The sequence below is a fragment of the Adiantum capillus-veneris genome, chromosome 22 (genome assembly GCF_014529385.1).
Source record: "Adiantum capillus-veneris isolate H3 chromosome 22, ASM1452938v2, whole genome shotgun sequence".
Taxonomy (NCBI): domain Eukaryota; kingdom Viridiplantae; phylum Streptophyta; class Polypodiopsida; order Polypodiales; family Pteridaceae; genus Adiantum; species Adiantum capillus-veneris.
In genome coordinates this window covers 61,642,481-61,651,283 of record NC_140952.1, presented here as the reverse complement: position 1 = coordinate 61,651,283, position 8,803 = coordinate 61,642,481, and positions in this window count along the sequence as shown.

Sequence of the window (8,803 nt, the reverse complement as noted above, 5' to 3'; positions counted from 1 at the left end):
CGGCTACGGAATCGGCATCAACTCACAGGCTACATGTTCAGTTCTTGCAATATTTTGGTTCCACTGGGAGCAGTTTGTATGCGTACATGCATATGTTGGCACTTTTGATAGTGTTTGAACTCTTTTGAGAGCGGTTTGACTCCCCGCAGGGATAATTCTTTGCATGCACATGCTTTTGGTGCATGTTTGAGCGTCATGACAGACTTGTACATATTTGTGGATACTGCCATTGTACGCTTTTGTGGAGCCATCTTTTGGCTAGTATCGCAGTCCCGACCATTTCTGAGACTTGGTTCGGATGATAGCCATTTTTGAGACTTGGCTATACATTTTACTGCATAACCTACATTGTTAAGGGTCGATAGTGTGAGGTTTTCATTGAGCTGGGGTATTCTCAAATGTGGAGATACCTTCGGTGATACAAGTAGCTGGAGCATCCCTTACAAGGCCTCACTATAGGACATGTATAAAATGGTATAGGTGCTTTTGACATTGAGTTGGTGGTCTATGGTCAGTGACAGTTTATGCACCTTAGTTGGTCTTTATAAAGTGTTCTTTTGAGAGGCATTTCCATCTTTTATGCTTTGTGAGTGATATACTTGGTCCTTTTGTCTCGTATTTTGGTTGACATAGTCCCAAATACAAAGGAGACTCTGCCGAAATTTTCCGAGAATCTTTTGGTAGTTTTTTCACCATGTCTACTAGCAAAGACCGTGACATTTATGACATAAAGAAGTTTGATGGCACTAATTTTTAGCTTTGGGAGAACCAAATGCATGATGTGCTTGTCCAAAAGAAGCAAAAGTTTCCTATTGCCTATGCGGCTAGAACTGAAGATATGCACATGACTCAGTTTCAATGGGAGGAGCTTGATGAGCTAAGCAGGTCTATGATTAGACTGGACCTTGGTGAGTCGGTGTTATTTTCAATGTTAGAATGCGAGACTGCTCATGCTTTACGGCAGAAACTATGCAACACTTACAAAAAGGATACGGCTAGCAATAAGGTTTTCTTGATGCGAAAAATTTTCAACCTTCGTATGAAGGAGTTATCTACTGTTGCTAGGCATATCAATGATTTTGATTCTCTTTCTGCTCAGATTCATGCACAACACATGACCACTGATGATGAGATGAAAGCAATTTGTTTGCTTTGTTCGTTGCCACCCTCTTGGGATATCTTTTGCACAGCTATTAGTAACTCTGCTCCTATTGGTACACTAAAGTACGATGATGCTACTAGTGCACTTTTGTCAAAGGAGATGCGTCAAAAGACCATGACTAGCTCGCATTCTGGCGAAGCTCATTATGTGCAAAGGTGTGCGCGTCTGCTGCACGTGTCGGAGCTAGGGACTTGCCGAGCACCGTGTGCGAGCCACGAAGGCTGGAAGCACACAACTAGCAGGCCTAGCAAGCTCATAGAGAGTAGGGGTGTGTCACTCACCTCCCTGCGCTTGTCGTCGTGAAGGATTCCTCACCGCAAAGAAGAGGGAGCCGCCGCCCTACTGCACTCAACCGTCTCGCCGCCGCAGGTGCCGTCGCAATGCTCGATCACACACACACTCTCTCCCTCACGCGCGCGCACACACACACACACACACACACACACACACACACACCTGTGAGCACACAATGGAGATGGGGATGGAGATAGGGCAAGAGCACTTCTTCTATTGCACACTGAGAGAATGAGTGAATTTTAGATTTAGTTGACTTTTATATGAGCTCGCCCCATTCACACTTGGGCGCCCATGCTTAGCCAACTAATCCCTTGAATGTTCCAGTTAGAGTGCGCCTCTCATCGGTGATCACTCTTACCCTTTTCCTATTGGACCGACAAGCCGGGTACCTAACTCTACCAAATAAATAATACAATGTCCGCCGTAGGTTACAACGTCCGTCGTAGGTAATAGGGTGTCCATGAGCCGTGAGGGTTAACATGCTCCCCTTCCTGATGTAGATTCCGTCCTCGGAAGCTATTGAGTTGAAGCTTGTTATGTCCATGTTGTAGAGCATCTAGATTTGAATCTGCAAGGCAAAGTCATTGTTTCAGCAAGCGGAATTATATCTCCATAAATCATGAGGGAATGTAAAGTACATGTGGAAATGAGTACATGCAAGATTTATGAAATGTTAGACTGCCATTAAGGACAAATAAATCGCACTTTGAGTAAATTAATTAATCAAGAGTTTTGGGCTTATGGGTGAGTCTATCGATTAGTTAGCTATGACTAAGGTTAAAACAACTACTCTAGTACTAGCTAAGCTAAGAAGATTATCTAAATGCAAGATTCCCTAATTGTGCTTTTCAGCTTTCATTAGCCAACTAGCTCTCACAACTGCAAACAAAAACTTGAAATGTTATCTGTAAGCTCGATGGAAGTCTTTTAAGTGTCATTCATTTTTTTCTTTTTCTCTTTTTTACTTTGGTTCACAATCATTTGACGTGTGTGCTTATTTTGTATGTCTGGGGATTTTTGCTTCTCAAGGAAAAGCGCCCACACTGGGAACCTCTAGGGCTCTAGTACCATAGACAATACATGTGAGTGAAGTACCAAATCAAGCCAGGATTTCTCTTCCAGTATTAGATTTTTCATTTGGGGCACTTATGTTTTTTGCTTCCATTTCCTTTGTATTCTCACTAGTGTTTTTGTTGTTTAAGTGAGCAAGCTTCTCTATGACTTAAACATTCCTAAGGTCTCAAATACTTAGATAATTTTATCAGCTAGGCCTAGTGGTCAAGTAAATGAGTTAACCTAAAGTCACGGTCTCCTAATCTCAAGGCTCATCCATAAGATTAAACTCTAGTTCCATCAACTTAAGCAAAGACAAATTTATACATCTATAATGGCAGATAACAAACATAACTATTGCACTCAAACAAACCATGAAAAATCATTATTAGCAATTATACATATCCACCAACATTAATCATGGAAAGTAGTACACCTGGAGGTATGGAGTTTCTCATTTCATCAAAGCAGATATCCTCAGCCATGTGGATGGAAATCCATATAAGTCCTACCTAACACATCCAAAAAACAAGCACTATACCTCTAGGAGGCATGTCAGTGTGAAAAAATTAAAGCTCCTAGAAAAAAAACTCAAAACACAATCCAGATCCCTAACCTACCTATCTGTCATCCCTTTTAGAATCAAGGAAAGAGGATATTATATAAACCGGGTGGCCACCCTAAGGCTAGGCCTCTATCCTCATCATCTAGATAAACGAAATCATTTTCCGTGAGGCCATAGTCTTCCTCGGTCTCTATTATTTCTTCTTCATCATCCTCTTGCGCAAGCGTGTTAATCAAGAACCTCGCGATGCATGGATACTCATCTTGTGCAAAAGAATAAGCATGTGCCACCAGAGAAACATTCGCTACTGGGTAGGGATCACTAGTTATCCATAGACGTATCAGCCATTCTAACTCCTTAAAATTTCGCTCATGTGCAAGTCTCTCTACCAAATCCCATTCGCAAGAAAGTACAGGGTAGCAGATGTGAAACACTTGAGAAAAGGAAAAAGGGTACCCTTCATCAAAAATAGAAGCACATGCCTCTGGTGAGCTAGCCATCTCTGAGAATATAGATAGATTTGGTTAGGTCTTTAAAACATGACTTGTTTTTGTGTGTTGCTTGATGTGACATGGTGAATTTAGACTTATGTGTAGGATCTAATAGGGTGCTCTCTCGTTGCTAGTCGCTCTTGCTCTTTTACTTCTTTTTTCTTTTTTTTTTTGCTAGAACTAGTATAAGGCTTTATATATACATTCCCTAGGATTGGAGATTGAGAGGTCAGGGAGGAAGGTTGAGAGGGAAGCAAGTGAATGATGGATGTCATCAAACACTCCCCCCTTCCTTGGGTAGATCATACCTTTTGGAATGATGTCGTCACCTTTTGAAACCAATTGTTCCAAGTTGTTATGGGTGAAGGCTTTAACCAATAGTTTTCGATCGCCCTATGTGTTTCATCTAGTTGCAAGGGTGGTAAGGTACTCTCCCATGATTTTATTTGCAACATTGTTGTAGGTGGTGAACCTACAACAGGAGGTGCAAACTCTTTCTTGCTTGTATGGATATGTACAATGGTAGGTGGAGGTTGTGTCGAAGCTTCTATTTCCGTATACGAACTACATGAAGAGCAAGACGCTTCATTTACTTTCCCTGTTCCTGAGCTAGGTGGAACAATTCGTTCTTTCTTTGGTACCCAAACTAGCTCTGGAGCAGGTGTGTCGCATTCTGTGATTTTTTCCTTTCCACGATCTTCAATTTGTTTTGGAGCCACCGGATTGAGATCACATGGGCCCGGTGACAAGTAAGAGCACAATTTATGTTTTGGCACCCAGATTTGATCATTTCCTTCATAGTAGCCTTGGGCTTCGAATAGTTTTTTAGGAATCCAACGCAACATTTCTTTATATTTCTTGGGGCGAATGGGACGTCTGTTACCAGGATGATGTCTTTTAGCATTGGCTATGGTTGCTAAAGAAGCTTTAGGGACCCACTTGTATGTTTTCTTTGTTATATTGGGATGGGTCTTGTGTGTCTCAAGCTTTATTTCAGTTACTCAAATGAAGCTCTAGAGACTTGGGCTATGGGGACATATGGTTCAACCTCTTGGACATGCAATGTTTTGGGTTTTATTTCCTTAAGAGGCAATATCTCAGGGACTATGGCTTGCGTGGCAGGGCTAAGAGTTGGTTTCTGTGTTGTGACACCCCCTGTCCCCCAATCAATAGTGCATTTGGTGGCTATCATCCACGTGCGTCCTAGGTTTATTTTACCCTCCATAGTTCCAACAGGCATGACCAAAAAGTCTTGAGCTACAACCCCATTGTCATAACTGACAAAAGTGTCTCAGATTCCAAAAACCGTAGTTTTTTTCTTGTTGACACCCTTGACTTGGATAATACTCTCAGATAGAGGTGGCTTCCCTAACTGACACCACACCCCATATGATAGCAGATTATATTTAGCACCCGTGTCCAATAAGGCGTTATATAGCACTTTTCCATAGGCACTATTTAACTCAATAGGGTATCGTAGAGGTGTGTCAGAGTCCAACCAATCCTCGTCGATTTCAACATGGAATGCATGTGTGACTCCAAGGTTAACCTCTCGTTTTCATCTTATACGTTGTTGTCTCTCCTTAGCCTCAGCTTGAGCTTGTATCTTCTTCAATTCTATTTGTGCCTTGGCTGCCTTTTTTGTATGGATGGCACACAACTCCTCTTGGCTTAAAGGATCATAGTATCTTTTAAATTTTCTCCCATTGAGGAATCCAATGGTTTCAACTCCATCAAGAGTCTCCACACGAATGGTTCCTTGTGGGGTGATCTCACATACTCTATATGGTCCTTTTCCTGCATATTTCAACTTTTTCTTTTCGTTACGCACTCCATACATAAGGACTTTATCACCAACATTGATATCTTTGTTCTTTAGATGACGGTCAAACCATTTCTTCCTCCCATCTTTCTCCACAAGTGAATTTTGCACAGCTAATTGCCTCTCTTCATCTAGCCTTTCAAGGATATATAATCGCTCAACTAAGGGGTTACCATCCCAACCTTCTTGAGAAGCTACTCGAAGACTAGGAACGACAAACTCCCATGGCATAACCGCTTGTTGGCCATACACCATCTTGAATGGTGTGCAGTTAATGGCAACTTTATACGCAATACGATAAGCCCATAGAGTTGATGTAAGCTTTAAATCCCAATCTTTGCGATGAGCTTCCACCGTTTTGGTTAAGATAGAGATTAAGGTCTTATTGGTGCTTTCAGCTTGGCCATTTGCTTGTGGATAATAAGGTGTGGATTTATGGTGAGCTATCATAAAGTTGGTAGTGAGTTCTTTTATTACTCCATTTATAAAATGAGTACCATTGTCACTCACAATCTCAAAGGGACAACCAAATCTTGTAATAATGTTCTCAAAGAGAAACTTGGTAGTTGACCTTGCATCGGCCTTACGTGTCGCCCTGGCTTTCTCCCACTTTGTTACATAGTTAGTGGAAATGATAATATATCGAGATTGAGTGCTACGAGCCGTCGGACTAATTGGGCCTACAAAGTCCAAACCCGATTTTTCAAATGGTTGAGTCACGTTAACAGGATGTAAGGGCATCCTATCCTTTCGTTGAGTGATCTTGTAACGTTGGCATTCATCACATCCTTTTGCAAAAAGTGATGCATCCTTAAATAAGGTTGGCCACCAATAGCCTGATTACATCACCTTTCTAGCTGTTAGTTCTCTCGATAAATGTCCTCCGGCTATACCCGTGTGGGCTTCTTGCAGTGTGTACAAATACTCATCCTCACGGGCACAACGTCTTAGAATATCGTCCTTCCCTAGCCTGTAGAGAGTTCCTGCAATGAGAGAGTAAGGTTCACATTCTTTTAACAGTTTTCAAGCTATGTCCTTACGAAGCTCTTTGGGTGGAAAACCATTAATTAAAAAGTTCACAATCTTCTCACTCCATTCAGGTATGGTTTCGACTAGGAATAGAGAAGTATCGGGTAATTCATCATCGACTCCAGTAGGGGCTTCACCATTGGGTATGCGAGACAAATGATCTGCCATGACATGTCTTTTACTAGGTCTCACCACAATGGTAAAATCAAACTCAAGGAGAATTAGCAACCATCGTGTAATTCTTCCCGTGGAACAAGGTTTATTTACGAGATACAACAAGGCTTGATGATCAACATAGAAGACAAACTTGTTGGATAGAAGGTAGTAGCGAAATTTCTTCACTGCATAAATCATACCTAAACCTTCTCGCTCCGTAGTGGTGTAGTTTCTCTCAGCATCATTCAATTGACGACTTGCAAAGCTGATGGGGTAGTCCAATTTATGATCTCCTGGTTGAGCTAGAACACACCCAATAGAAAAGTTTGATGCATCAATATGCACATGGAAAATTACATTCCAATCGGGCACTCGTAGAATAGGAGCGCTAGTTAAGGTCTTTTTCAATGACTCATAAGCATAGTCACACTCCGCAGTCCAGTGGAACTCAATAAGAAGCCTGTACAAAGGACGAGCTATCTCGGCAAAGTTTAAAATAAATCGTCGGTAATAACCAACATGGCCCATGAATCTTTGAACTCCCTTATAGTTTGTAGGTGGTGGCAATTCAGCGATGGCTTTAATTTTGCTCTCATCTGTGGAAATCCCATTTTTGGACACTATATGCCGTAAAATGACTCCATGTTTAACCCAAAATTGGCATTTGAAAGGATTTAAGGAGATGTGATACAATCTACACTTCTCAAACACTTTTCGTAAGCATGATAGATGTTCTTTCCAAGAGGAATAAACACAAAGGTCATCTAAGAAAGCTTCGCAAAACTCCCTCAAATATTCTCTAAAAGCAGTGTTTATTAATCTTTGAAAGGTAGCAGGGGCATTGGTTAAGCCAAAGGCCATAACACAGAATGCAAACACTCCAAATTCGGTTATAAAGGCTGTTTTAGCTTGGTCCTCTAGCGCAATTGTGATTTGATTGTAGCCAGAGTACCCATCTAAAAAGCTATAAGCTTCCTTCCCTAAAACTCTTTCAAGCACATGTTCCGAATATGGCAAGGGGTAATGGTCCCTTCTAGTGGCGGCATTGACCTTCTTGAGATCTATGCACACTCTGAGTTTCCCATTCTTTTTTGGCACAATCACTATTGGAGACACCCATTCTGAGTGCTCAATAGGGCATATGAATCCACATTCCACAAGCTTTTCAATCTCTTCTTGAACGATCTTTGCATATTTAGGATTCATTGGGTAGGGTCGTTGCTGAACTGGTTTAGCCATGCTATTCATAGGGATTGTGTGTTGCACCACGGAAGCTGGAACACCTTTCATATCATGATAAGTCTAGGCAAATATATCCCTGAATTCCTTGAGAAGTTCTTTAAGTATACACTCCTCAGTCTCGGTCAGATCTTGGGCAATGAAAACAGGTTTAGACTCTTCTCTTGGGTCTGCTAACTCTATTTCCTAAACTATCGTTGGACCATCATAGACTCCATTGCTTCCATCGATAGGTTTTCTTTGAGATTTTGTATACACAACCATATGTTCCTCTGTGGTATAGGATTTGAAATGTTCAGGTGCAGGGTGTAAGTTTGTGGGGTCTTGTTGTTCTGTGGACTGTGATTTAACTTCTGATTCCTTTTGTTGTTGAGCTAACTCTCGATTTTGTCGTCTCCTTATGGTACAGCTCAACTTTGGCTTATCTGTAGCCTCTAGTTGTGCGATGTCAATGGGTTGTGGACTACATGTACCACATAACGCTTTGAAGGTATTCACCCCAGTTATCTACCAACTTTCGATGAGCATCACATGCCCCTATATAATTAAGCCATTCTGCGGTAGATTTCTTTTCATTTATTCTAGCACGCACATTTGCTCGATATTGTCGCCTCTTATATCTCTTACTCTTCTTGTTGAATTCTCGATTACGGTCGATTTCTAGTGAAGACTCACTAGATGAATCACTACTTATGTCTTCTGCTCCCTTGGATAGATTATCATCTAGGTTACCACTGGGCCCTGAATGGTTTGTCCCCACATTTGCACTAAAATTTAACTCAGATTATTCGTCCTGAGAGTCAATTTCAAGTGATGATTCTGACCCCAAATCGTGTGGGCTATAGTCTTGTGAGGCGCTACTGGTTTCAATGCCAGTCAAACTATCATCTTGTAGATCATCAGAAGCTATATGCATTGCTTCTAGCATGTTTAAGGGTACAATTGGTGGTATTTCATCCCCCTCAGGTGTTACCCAGGTCGTCCCCCTA